The 13564-nt window shown below is 53.9% G+C and overlaps 1 pseudogene; it reads right to left on the bottom strand.

Annotated features, from left to right (window-relative positions):
• Positions 1-2175: 2175 nt before the first annotated feature.
• LOC118640391 lies at positions 2176-13347 on the bottom strand (annotated as a pseudogene).
• Positions 13348-13564: the final 217 nt, after the last annotated feature.

Genomic DNA, 13564 nt, shown 5'->3' with positions numbered 1-13564 from the left:
TGTCTGTGCCGTTTTGCGAGGCATTAATCACTTGTTTATAGTGAGGACAGAGGGAAGACCAGCAGGAAGGCAGTGTGGGTTGCTCAGCCTTGGGTTCCCTCCCCGGTGAACCCCACCTGCCTCCCAGTCCTGGGAGCCATCAGCTTGCTTTTGTGCTGGGTTCCAGAGCAAGGTGGGGTGAGGGCACCCCTGGAAAGCTGGAGCAGTGGGGGTCGATGCCTGCAGAGCTGGGCAGGGGTTTGCATGGGGCCGGGGCTGTCCCCACGTGTGCTGATGTGCAGATCCCAGCTACCTTCAAGCATTTAAAATATAATGTGCGCCCCTTTTCATGGATGTGTCTAATCACCCGATCGCCCAAGCTCATACTCAGGACTCAGGTTCTGAAAAAAAATAGATGCTGTTGTTTTCACATAAATATTTACTGGAGACAGTGGTTTCCTTTGCAAAACTGAACTTGGAAACTGGAGCTGCTGCTGAACCTACTTCTTCTTTTTTTTTTTTTTTAAACCTCACTTGAGAACATTTTCCCATTTTTTGTTCAGATAGAGTGGGAAGGAGAGAGAGAGAGAGAAACATCGACGTGAAAGGGACACATCGAGTGGACCCAACCAGGGCCGGGGACAAACTGCAACCGAGGTCGTGCCCTTAGCGGGAACCGAATCTGGGTCTCTCTGGACCACAGGCCGACGCTCTAACCGCTGAGCCAAACCGGCCAGGGCATGAACCTACTTCTAACGTAAACTGTTTGGAATCGGGTAACATTTTGTTGCATTACCCATTAATAAAGAAGCAAAAAGTGATAAAAAATGAAATCTGCTCGTGGTATAAATCTGAAATCTACGGCAGAGATTAGTCATGATTCTAATAATCGCCCCTCCCCCCATGAATGTAATTAAAAAAATGGTTTCCTCTTGCGTGGGTTACGCTGTGCAGGGTGTCAGTCTGAGAGGGACAAGCATGGCCGAGTGAAAACTGTTCTCTCTCAAGACCCTCCCCCACTGCCCCTCCTCGAAAGTGACGACCGAGATCCACAGGGAACTTACTGTGACAGCCTGTGTCTATACACACACGTCTCAATCTTACAGAGGCGTCACTTTCTTATTTGTATTTATTTATATGTTTAAGTGATTTTTGGGGTTACGAATTGTGCATTGAAAGCAATGAGGTTCCATGACACCAGATAAACCAGCTCTGAGGTTTCCCCCAAGATCCATTTTGACAGCCCCAGCTTCTTCGGTGTTTATCAAAATACAAAAGAAAAGAGGAGAGGTGGTTGTTTTCCACCTCAGATCTGACCCTTGCAGGCTGAGGAAGGGAAAGCACATGCGGACGGGGGGCTCTGAGGAGCTAGGCTCCAAGATGACTGGCCACCTGTCTGCATTCCGGATGGTGAGACCCAGACAACCTGGAGGAAGTGAGCATGCAGGGGCACCACGGGGGCTCCCATTCTGGCTAGAGTGCTCCTGCCAAAGCACCTGCACTAACCCACACTGACCCCAGGGAAGGCGGGGTCCCTCCAAGGGGTCTGTGAGTGATGGCCGTAGCCCCCAGCCTGTCCCCTGGGCAGTGGTGTGAGCATGGGTACAAGCACAAACGCTCCGGGATGCGGATGACCCAGTGAGATAGAGCCAATCAGGGACCATAAGTGACCATGCAGAATGTACTGTGGCTGGTTCTGCCCATTGCACACTGCAGACGGGAGAGAGACCACGGGTAGACTGGACTCAAGACCTTCTCTGTGTTCAAGTGTCTTCTGACCTTGTATTTGTAACTATTTTTTAAAACTGCACTGGGTTTGGGTTAGAAACCAACCACCCAAATGGATCTCAACGCAGATCGAAAGCCCAGAACAGGAGCGTTGAGCCGACCTCACCGCAGCTACTTGAGGCCCTGGGTGCCGAAAATCCCGTCTCAGTACTAAACAGTTGGTTCTCTTTTTACAATAAAAAACGCTGAGTAATACTGCGTAGGAGTCCCAGAAACGGCCTCGTTGGAAACAAGAACGATTTACATGAAATGAACACCCGGTTGCAGGCTGCATCTGCACACGTACGGCAGGAAGAAGCACACTGGGACCGACCATGGAGACAGCTCTGGCACTCACGCCACAGGGGCACATCTGCCACAGGAGAGGGACGCGAGGGTGAAGGGGGCGTGGGGGAGCCAGGAGTGTGCTCACCTCTGGTTCCGGAGCTGATTGGGCAGCCAGTCCAGCCCCTCACAGAGCCCGTCCCCACTGGCGGCACAGGTAGCCTGAGTGTACCAGTTCCTGTGGCGCAGAGAGTGCGGGCCCAGCCTGTCTGTGATCTCGGCTGCGTTCATGGCGTTGGGAGGTCCTGCTAGTTTGCGAACACAAGCAGGTCAGCATCCGCGTGAGCTCCTCTCGGGCCTCATTCACACGCTCTTGGTCGTTGCTATCAACCACAAAGAGGAGCCCTTGTGTGTCCTGGAAGTAGGGGTGCCACAGAGGCCGGACCTTGTCCTGGCCGCCCACATCCCCCACGGTGCAGCTGATGTTCTCACACCCCACGGTCTCCACGTTGAAACCTATGGTGGGGATGTGGTCGCCATCGCACCCAGCTTCAGTTTGCACAGGACGGTGGTCTCCCCCGCCGCCTCCAGGCCCACCGTGAGAACGCGCGTTGCTTTTTTTGCCCAAAAGGCCCTTGAAGAGGTTCGCAAAGATATTCCCCAGGCTGTAGACCGGAGGGAGAGACGCTGGCCAGAAAAACCCTCCGTGGCCGCGGTGTCGCTAAGGCTCCGAGCCAGGCGTGGGTTTCGCCAATGTATATGTTTAAATGATTTTTCATCTGTGTTGCATCGCTTTCTTCGAGATCTTGTCATCTATTATTTATGCCACCGTGTGTCACGTTTTTTACATGAAAGATTACTGCCTGTTGCGAGTTTATGGACACGGACTCTCTTTTAATGGCCCCTACTTCAACATTTAAGGAGTCGTCCTTGTTTACAGAGAGACTCGATGAGACCAAACGGGGACAGGAGCACCTGGCCGCTGGGAGTCGAGGACAGGCTGCAGCGACACAAGCGGTGGGTCGCTTGGGCCAGGTGTCACCCAGGCACCGGCCGTGTTTCCTTGGCCGTTATCCATAATCCACGCAGCCCCCTCCCGCCCCCTGAACCGGACCTCAGGACTTTTGCCCGTGCTGCAGCAGCTCTTGCTGAATGGGCAGAAACGAGAGCGCAGATGGACTGGAAACCGTCGGCAGTTTGGCCACGTGTCCGAGAGCCTTGGCCGGACGGTGCTGAGTCCTCGAGCTCTTCCCTCCGGGCCACGGCCTTGTGCCCGTGACATTGGGTGGGTCTCAAAATGAGCCCAGTGCAGTCCTTCCGTGGTCAGTGCCCTCGACTGCCTGCTGCGTCAGATCCATCTGCAATGGCTGTAAAAGGCTGTCCGCCCCGGCGAGCAGTGTCTCCCCTCGTTCCAACAGGCTGACGAGAGAGGCAGCCTGAGTCGGCACCCACCCTTGCAGACTTCCAGCCCCGCGCCCCTGCTCCTCGATCTCCCGCGTGGTGGCCTGGTGCAGGCTCGAGCCTCCCAGACGGCTGTGTGTGTTCCTGGTGGTGGGAGACGGAAGGTCAGGCTGTATTCCTTGCTCCCCAGGTTGACGGCTGCCCACCTCACCCGGCCCCTGGCTTTCCTGTCTTTGTGAAAAATGGTGAAATTTTGCTGGCAAACAGGTTTTTCTGGCTGATTCCCCTTAAGATGGATGTTTTCCTTGATGGAGGGGAGCCAGGGCCTTTCAGGAATGCTTGCAGGCTAAAGAGGTTCATGGGGTTTGGAGGAGCCCTGGGATGTGGGTACAGACCCGTGTCTGAAGCTGCCTCCGAGGGTAGGCCCGGCCCCACCTGGTCAAGCGGTCCTGGTAACGCCGCGCATCCTCTGGACGGACCGCTTGGGAATTCACGGCCGGGCCGGACTAGCGAGCTGTTGGAAGGCGAGCTGCGGGTTTGGGGTGCAAACAACTCGCTTCGGACTGATCTCTTCCTGACCTTGTGAATGAAATCAGCCAGACAACCTCTCCAGTGCTCAGCGTCCACCAAGGGGGCCGCAGCCGTCTCCTGGGGCCCCTGGAGAAAGCCCTCTGCGGAACGCTCGCAAGCTGTTCGCGGTACGACGGCAATTATGGCGAGAAGGGAAACACGTCTTGGGAGTGAAGTTAATTGACATTTGTAAAACATCCAGACATCTTCCCGCTCCCCAGGTGGAAAGCTGTGAATCCTGGGGAGCCCGGGAGACAGAACCGTTTGAGTTGATGTACAGATGAGCTGCTCTTCAGATGTGTGGAAAGCTCAGTCCGAGGGCTCCCCGTTCCCTGAGGAAGAAAGAACAGGGCCTGTGGACCTGGGTATGAACACGCACATTCACACACATTCAGACACATATGGAACTGAGGCTCTAGGACATGTGGAGGTTTTGTTTTGTTTTGTTTTGTTTCTTTAATCATTTCGTGCCCTTTTCCATTCCGCTCTCCTACAGTAGCCTGGGGATGACGTTAAAATCCAAATTGAATCATTATTTCCCCACCATGCTGTGTACCTTCAATAGCTTCCCATCGCTCTTAAAAAAAAGACCAGAGCCCTGGCTGGGTTGGCTCAGCGGTTAGCGCGTTGGCCCGCAGACCAGAGAGTCCCGGGTTCGGTTCCTGCTAGGGGCACGTACCTCGGTGGCAGTTTGTCCCCGGCCCCCGTTGGGGTTGTGTGGGTGGCAGCCACTTCATGGGTCTCTCTCACATCGATGTTTCTCTCTCTCTTCCTCCCTCTCTCCCTCCCGCTCTCTCTGAAGATCGATGCAAAAATGTCCTCAGGTGAGGATAAAAAAGACGTGAAATGCACAAGGAACATTGGTGACCAGCAGCATAGCCGCTGAACACGGGTGACTGTTCGGGTTGAGCGGATCTAGGGTAGAGAACAAAATAAGAGTGGGCAGGTGCTGTTCACCATTCAAGGTCCCGCCAGGCCCTTGGAGTCTGCTCCAGGATGCTCGGGCAGCCCCCTGGCGTGGGCGGTCCTGAAGGTCCTCACGGGAGGATGTGAGAAGGGCCAGGGCTGGTGGTGGAGACTGAGGGAGGGGATCAGCCCACAGGAATGAGGGGTGGGTCCCGGGGAGGGTCTTTGGAAGTGGGCCATAGAGACGAGCTGAGTGCACCAGGTTGGAGGGGTGGGGGAGAGCCAAGACAGAGGGTAGCACACGGGCAGACGGACGGGGGCACCCCGGGCCAGAGCAGAGGATGGCAAACTGTTCGATGGTATGAACGAGGAGGGGTGAGGGTGTGAGTGCCAGGCTGGTTGGCAAATAACGAGGGTTCATATCTGTTGAGCACATCCCCTGTGCTAGACCAAACGCTTGACCGTTGATGAGTCTAATCCTAGCCCCAACCACTGTCACCACCGAGGAAGTCGGTCCTGGTGTCTCCCCGTGTGACAGAGGTTGAATAATTTATGCAAGGCCACAAGGCGGGTCAGAGGCCGGGCCAGGATCTGCGGTCCGCCCTCCTGGCTGCAGACCACGTGCCGCAGCCTGTGGAGCTCTGGGCTTAGGGGTCCCGAGGCCGGCCAGGAGCTCCCAGAGCTGGGTTGGGCCAGTGGCTAAAGCGAAACCAAGGCAAGAGGTTTGGGGAGGGGGCAGGTGAGGCGCCAACTGAGTTAGAGGTCAGCTTAGCAAGCAGCCGCAGCTCCGTAGAGAAGTTCTCGAAGTTCTCGAACGTGGGAAGCTGTGAGGTCGATGCTCAGGAAGAGATAAGGAGGATCTCAGTGAATGCTTTGATGCAAGGGTGGGGGCGGGGTGGGTTACAGGGGAGCCCGAGGACTGTGTATGCCCAGACCTCAGAGCAGGAGCTAGTAGGACAATATGTACCCCGGGGTGATGGAGTTGCTGTGGGGAGAAGCCAGAGGGGAAAGACAGGTATCAGAAGGGAAGGCTAATGGAACCACACCGGAGACATTAAAGGCAATAAATCTGGCAGCCTGGATGGTATCTCCCCAGGAATTCTGCAGAGGGTGGTTGACTTAGAATCAGCTGGGGCTGGGGCTGAGCCTGGAGGGGGTCCGGCGTGGGCTTCCAATGCAGGGTGTGGTTCACCCGGAGATGAATCAGATCTCAGTGACAGTGTGTCTAGGCTGGGAGCAGCTCAGGGGGTCTTTGGAGACAGAAGGGAGGCCGGTTGCGGGAGGCCGGGCTGGCAGAGGGACCCCATCGCCTCGGCCACTGGGGAGCGTTCTCTGGAAGAGTTGTGCAGCCCGTGGGGAAGGCAGAACCACAGGATATAATTTATTCACCGACTCCCTGACGAGATCCCTCCCAGAAGGCTGTGGACGGTAATGCTCTGTAATTATATCTCATGAGAGGTTCTGCAGGCTCTTACACATGTTAACTCATTGGTGCTCACAGCACACCTGGGGAAAAAGTGTGGGGGGGGTGACCCCCCCATTTCATCAGCTGGATGGGGGAAACTGAGGCACCACTGATGGGAGGAGCAAAGTTAGAACCGTGCTTTCCCAAACATCAAGTGCTGAGAGGGAGGAGACGAAGAGGTTAGGCAGCAGGGATTGGGTTCAATCTCTCTTCATCCTGAGCTCCCTGTGTGGCCTGAGGTAAGTTACTCAACCTCTCTGGGCCTGTGTTTCCCGAGAGCTGGGTGCCACGGACTGTGTGGTTCCTGACCCAAGAGCCTATTTGGAAATTTACCCTCCCGCTGAGTTGTGGAGAAATACCAGGTTTGGTGTGTGATGATGATGGTGAACTTAGATCAGATGGCAGGTTGAACTTGGCCACATTGTCCCCATGAGACACCGCAGTGAATACCTCATGACCCTCGGAGATGCATGAGTCCAGTTAGATGCTCCGGTGAACGAAGCTACTAACAGTGAGACAGCAAAGCTAGGTACCAGCCTTGGGCCACACAGCAGGCTACCTGCAGGAGGGAAGAGGAATTGATTTCAAGGACAGCCGCAGAAACCCACCCCCCACCTCCATTCCTTTGCATTGTGTTTTGGCCCCACCTTCCACCAAGACGTGGGCTGATGCTGTGAGCTGCTCTGACCCATGGACTATGGGAGAGACGATGCTGATGCTGCGTGCCAGCTGAGGCTGGGCCTTGAGAGACCTCACCCTGCTGTGGTCCAGGTGCCACAGAGAGACTGATTGATGAGCACACATGTGAAGAGTCGGGTCCCAGCCCTCAGCTGCAGCTGCCAAGCCCCAGATGTAGGAGGAGGCCGTCTTGGGAAATCCCACCCCTAACACTCTGGGCAGCAGCCCGTCCCGCCATGGCTCTTGGCGCTGGTTGGTTTCCGAGCCATCGGTAACTGATAGAGCAAATAATGCAGGTTTTCTGGTTTCTGGGAATCCCGCTTTTTCTTGCTTTTTGCTCCAGATGCCGACGCCTTCTGCTCTCGACCCAGGTGACAGGGGACAGGTGTGAGCTCTGTCCTTTCACCTCTAAGAGTTTTAACTTGCCCGACGAAATGAAATAACAGCCTCGAAAGTTCTCCGTGAACCGTGAAGCAACCCTGACGTGTTGAAAGGGTGATTGCTACGTTTTTTGGTCACCTCCTTATTCACTGGGTTAAGGACAGGAATTGAGAAGAGGGAAGTTAGAGAAGGGAACGGGAAGAGAGATGAGAACAAGAATTTACTGAGCACCTACTATGGCCTGGGTGTATGTGATTTGCTTTCCATCCACTGTCCTGTCCACTCAACAGCCCTAGAAGGTGGGCATTATCCCCACTGTACAGATGAGAACACTGAGGCTCAGGAAGGTGAAGCGGCCTTGTACCCAGGCTGTAACAGGATTTGAATGTTGACCAGACTGTCCAATCTTTACACAGGTCTGGGCTTCTGTGGAGAGCTGGAGAGAGGTGATGTCGGAGCCCATGTTAGAGCTTTTAACTGCTCCTTTACTTCTGCCTGAAACTGGTTTGGGGAGAGACATTGGAAACCAGGATTTTTCTAACTTCATCTCTGACCTTAGATAGGCGAGGTCAATTCATCCCAGACTATTCAGCGTGGAGGAGTTTACTACAAGGGCTCTTTAGAGGGGGGGAGCCGGGTTAAGGGACCCAGAAAAGGATGTACTGCAACAGTGGGAGCCGTCAGTCCCCCGAGGGCTGCGGGGGGCCGCGGGTGGGGCCTGTGGAGGTGGCCTGCCCAGCATGAGCTATAGTTATGGCTTTTCATTTCCAGGGAGGGGCAGAGACTAGCTACCTGACCCCCCAACTCACCCTCCCTCCTGCCTGCGGCCAGTGTCTCCTATAAGCTGAGCCCAGTTGGAAACCAGAGGGCAGGGGGCTGGTGAGTATCAGCAGAGGACCCCATCCTTCCCCACGCCAGGCAGAACATGGATGTGTGTGTGTGTGGGGGGGCAGAATAAGCAGCACAGACTTGACCTCGACCCCTGTCCTCTATGAGCCTCTCCTGTTGGGATCAACCACATCCAGTGACCTTGAGACTGTTTTCCGCAAAGAAGGGGACTCTCGGGTGCGTTTCAGTAGGTGCTCTGGGTGTTTCTGGCACCGAGGTGTGCTCACCAAGCCTGCGCAAAACACCCTTTTCACCTGTCAGCGCCCAGATAGGCTCAAGTGTGTGGCTGTGGTACCGGGCGGGAGTCTGAGTGTGTCGTCTCCTGCCACTCTGACCTCCTCTCTGCCGGGAGCCGTGTTTTCAGGCTGTCTTTCTTCGCTGCGGTAGTTGATCTTACGCCTCACCAGCTGGGTGACTTTGGGGGCGCAGTGTCACCTCTCTGGGTCTCGGTCTTCTCGCCTGTCAAATGGAGAATTCCAAGGAGAACTGAGTAAGAATGACTGGAGACAGCACTTAGGAGAGCGCTCACCGCCTATTAAAACACACAGTGATTGAGGAGTGATTTTTCTTCTTCATCTCCCCCTCCTCCTCCCCCTCCTCCTCCTCCTCTTCCTTCTCGTTCTGTCTTGTGTATCAGAGAAAATGACAGAAAGGCCCTAGTGTCTCCGGAGAGCTTTTCACCAAAAGAGAAGGTCATGAAATTTGTAATTCATCCAGTACCCCCATGTGCCATGTCCTTGGTGTGTCCGCTCTCTCGGTGTGACAAAGCCTGGAAGCCGGTGTTGGTGTGCCTTTTGTGCCAGTCAGGAAACCAAGGCTCGCCCTGGCGGGTTTGGCTCAGCAGTTAGAGCATCAGCCTGCAGTCCAGAGAGACCCGGGTTCGGTTCCCGCTAAGGGCACGTACCTCGGTTGCAGTTTGTCCCCGGCCCTGGTTGGTCGTGCGGGTGGCGGCCACTCGATGTGTCTCTTTGACATCGATGTTTCTGTCTCTCTTCCTCTCTCCCCCTCCCACTCTAAACAAAACAAAACAAAACAAAACAAAACAAAACAAAACAAAATAGAGCCCTGGCCAGTTTGGCTCAGCGGTTAGAGCGTCGGCCTGCGGTCCAGAGAGACCCGGGTTCGGTTCCCGCTAAGGACACGTACCTCGATTGCGGTTTGTCCCCGGCCCTGGTTGGTCGTGCGGGTGGCAGCCACTCGATGTGTCCCTTCACATCGATGTTTCTCTCTCTCTCTCTTCCTCTCTCTCCCTCCCGCTCTAGCTGAACAAAAAATGGAAAAATGTCCTCGGGTGAGGATAAAAAAAAAAAAAAAAAAAGATAAAAAAAAAAATAGAAAAATGTCCTTGGGTGAGGATAAAGAAAAGAAACCAAGGCTCAGGGATTTCATCGGTCCAAAGCCACTCACCCAGGACATGGCAGATCTTGGTGGGTTGGGACAAACCCCCTACTGACTTCCTGCCACGTGCGAGGTGAAGGGAGGCAAAGCCACTAGACGAAGGGACACTGCTCTCGGACCTGAACAGGCCTGCGACAAGACAGTGGCCCACACCAAGCCACACCCCCTACACTTCATGGACTAAAGAGGGGTGACAGGGACCAGGAGTAGGTGCCTGGCGGGCTCACGCACCAGAACTGGGTTTTCTCCCTGTTCCCGAGGCTGGAACTCCAAGGTCAAGGTGCCGGCTGGGTCGCTTTCCTCGGAGCCTCTTTCCTTGCTTGCAGGTGGCCGCCTTCTCCTGGTCTCTTCCCGTGGTCGTCCGTGCCCGCCCTGGGGTCTCTCGGGCTGTCCCGCTGGATGGGTCAGACTGGATGAGGGGCCACCCTAAAGACCTCATTGAACTTCATCACCTCCCCCAGGCCCTGTCTCCCAATTCCGAGATCCCGGGAGGTAGGGCTTCAACACAGGGTTTGGGGAAGGGGGGCGAGGGCTGGGCCCAATTCAGCTCACAACAAACATCTTTAGACCCCCTCCCCCCACAATTACACGAGGTGGAAACTGATGAAATTGCTGATAATCAACTGTTTTCGACCAACAAAAACGACAATTTCATTTGCAACCTGTCCTGGGTTCTCTGAGGAGGACAAAGGGGCGGCTCCCTCTGGCCGTTACAACATCACAATGTCGCCAGGTGAACACCAGTGACAGGTGAACACCAGTGACAGGTGAACACCAGTGACAGGTGTGCAAGAAAAGTGGCAGGCGGGGGAAAGAAAACCAGCCAGGACCTCAGTCACGTCTAGAACAGGGTCCCTTGCTATTATCACACGGGGTATTATTTTTCAAGCTGCAAATCTCCCTAGTTCTTCACACACACACACACACACACACACACACACACACACACACAGAGCAGCTCGTTTGGTGGTTAATTCCTGCCTCTTCTCCCCTCCAGGTAATGTGTGTCCCACGGGGGATCTCTCTGTGGGAGAGCAGGCAAGCTTCTCAGCATAGCCGCAGGGCCTCAGCATCTTACATTTACAAATAACTTCGCCCTTAGGACAGCCCTGTAAAGGAGGTGTGGCCATTATCCCCATTTTACAGATGGGTAAAACAAGGCATCGCGAGATCGCACAACTTCCCTCCAGTCACACGTGCCTGTGAGTGGCAAGCTGGGCTTTGAACCCAGGCAGACTGGTTCTGAATGCTGTGCCCTCAACCACTGTTCTCTGCCACCTTTTACAGGCCGAGTCCAGCTGGGGACGTCGGGTGAGGACATGATGAGCTGCAGCTCAGACGTGTCACTGGTGATGGCGGCAGGATTTTGCTTCTCCAGTGTCCATTCAAATCCTGCGTCTTAGACCAGGATTTTCTCCGGTTCTTTCCGTCTCGGGCAACTGCATATCTGTGGCCTCTTTTCTAGGGGACTGGGAGTGACAGCTGAGACCTGCTTAGTGACGTGACCCTGTGCAGATTTGAGAGCACAGGCTTGGAGGTTGGTGGTAGTAATTACTAGCCTCCTGGCACGAGCAGGGGATGAATGAGACAGCTCATGAACGAGGCTGGCATGGTCAGGGTGGGCCCTGTCTATTGTTTTGTAGTCTGTACGTTCTCAGGACTAGAATACAAATCCTGTGGTTCGGGGTACCTGAGGGAACTTATTGCAGGAAAGGAAGAGGCACGGAGATTTGCAGAACACTTACTGTGAGCCAGGCCCTGGGAGGCACTGGACATTTATCATCTCCTAATCTTGCAAACAGCTCTAAGGGTCATGACGCCCATTTCACAGACGAGGAGACTGAGGTTCATCAATTAACTTGCTCAAGGCCACTCAGCTGGTAAGAGGTAGAATTGGGTGTTCAGTCATCTCGCTTGCGTCTCTGTTACTTAACCCTTTCTCTAAAGCATCTCTAATGTCTTCCTCTCCGCTCCAGCATTTTCCTGTTCTAATAGCTCCAGAAGGTTTTTAATTTCTTTTTTCATCCTCGCCCGAGGACATTTTTTTTTTTTTTTTTTTGCATTTATCTTCAGATAGAGCGGGAGGGAGAGAGAGAGAAACATCGATGTGAGAGAGACACATCGACTGGTCGCCACCCACACGACCCCAACCGGGCCGGAGACAAAATGCAACTGAGGTTTGTGCCCTTGGTGGGAACTGAACCCGGGTTTCTCTGGTCTGTGGGCCGATGCTCTAACTGCTGAGCCAAACCGGCCAGGGCTCCAGGACATTTTTAAATGGAGGCATAATTCATGTACAGAAAAACCTGGCTGCTCCAGTGTGGAGGTCTATGAGTTGATAAATGCATATAATATGTCACCACCGCCAGGATCGAGATCTAGAACATTTTCATCAGCCCCCCAAATTCATGCACTGCCTTTGAGTCAGCCCCTATCTCCCCTGAGTCCCCCCTTTTTTTTCTTTATTGATTTTAGAGAGAGAAGAGAGAGAGAGAGAAACATCAATGAGAGATGAGAGTTGTGGGGAATTGGGCCGACAACCTGGGCATGTGCTCTGACCAGGAATTGAACCGATGACCTCTTGGTGCCTGGGTCACGCTCAACCACTGGCCTTTTAACAAGCCATTCAATGCCCTTCCTTTTCGTGTGTATGTTACAAATCATATTTCTCTTCCTACTCAAAGATGAGCTCTGTGGGCATTTTGGTTCTTTCTGTTCACTGATGTATCCCCAGAAGCTGGCCCTGTGTCTAATACATACCCAGCTTTCAGAACAGCCGAGGACTGAATGAACAGATCGCTTCCTCCCTCCAGACTGGGAGCTCATTCCATCACACCTGGAGGTTTTTCCCGGCTTCTCTTCCTGTGTCTGTTCAGTGGGGCTGGATTACATCATCTCAGTCAACAGCGTCGCCTGTCCCGGAGGGTCGGACGTGACAATGGATGTACGCGCAGTCAAAGCACGGAGTAACAAAGCGTTATGCCAATGACCGTGAGCATGATTGCTGTTATTTCTGCCCCCGGCCCCGGGGAGGGGCGCCCCCTTTGCTTCCTTTTTGTGTTTCTCAGTATGTCCTTCTGCCTGGCTTTCATCTCCTTCCCCAGAGATTTCTCCTTCCCACCCAGGCATGCCATGTGGCCGCTTCATCATTTATAGTGGCAGCCGAATAATTGAATTGTTATTGGTTTGGAGGGGGGCGGGGGGGGGGGAGATTTTTGCTAAATTATTTCTCTTTGGATAATGTTTGTCTCCTGCCCAGGGGTGATTTATTTCTGCTGTTGGCAGTCTTGCTTTCTGGAAATTAATTCTTTGATTGGAATGGAAAGGAAAGTTGATCGTGGAGGGTTATGTATATTGTGTGGGGTCCCTTTTGGCCATGCACTCTAGACCGAGCATTGGTTCGAGTTTCTTGGGGTATGGTGAGAGGGAGTAGGTAATCTAGATGTTGAGAGTCTCAGGGTGTCCTGTCTGGCTCCCAGCCTCTGTCTCAGCTGCACGGTGTGTTCTGACCTCTTGAATCTGGTGGGCTTATGTGCCTGGCCATCTGCAATGGGTATGAACACATTCACTTCCAGGATGACCCTTTTCCTCTGCCACATCGGCTCTGTTCTTAGGTCACCTCTCCTCATAGTCGCAAAATGGCTGCTGCAGTTCCTGGCATCACATCCAGATACAACAACATTTAGCAGAAAAAGAGGGATCATTTCCTCTTTGACTGTTTAAGAACAAGAAAACCTCCCCTAGAGCTTTTCCCCACCCTCCTCTGCCCTGTCCAGCCATCTCCCTGTTATTGGCTGATTCCTAAAAATACCGTGGCAGGGGGAATGATGCCCCGTGATTGGTCTA

The sequence above is a fragment of the Molossus molossus genome, unplaced genomic scaffold, assembly GCF_014108415.1.
Source record: "Molossus molossus isolate mMolMol1 unplaced genomic scaffold, mMolMol1.p scaffold_m16_p_22, whole genome shotgun sequence".
NCBI classification, from domain to species: Eukaryota; Metazoa; Chordata; class Mammalia; order Chiroptera; family Molossidae; genus Molossus; species Molossus molossus.
Note: the sequence above shows the minus strand (reverse complement) of the source record. Positions and strands in the feature narration are given on the sequence as shown.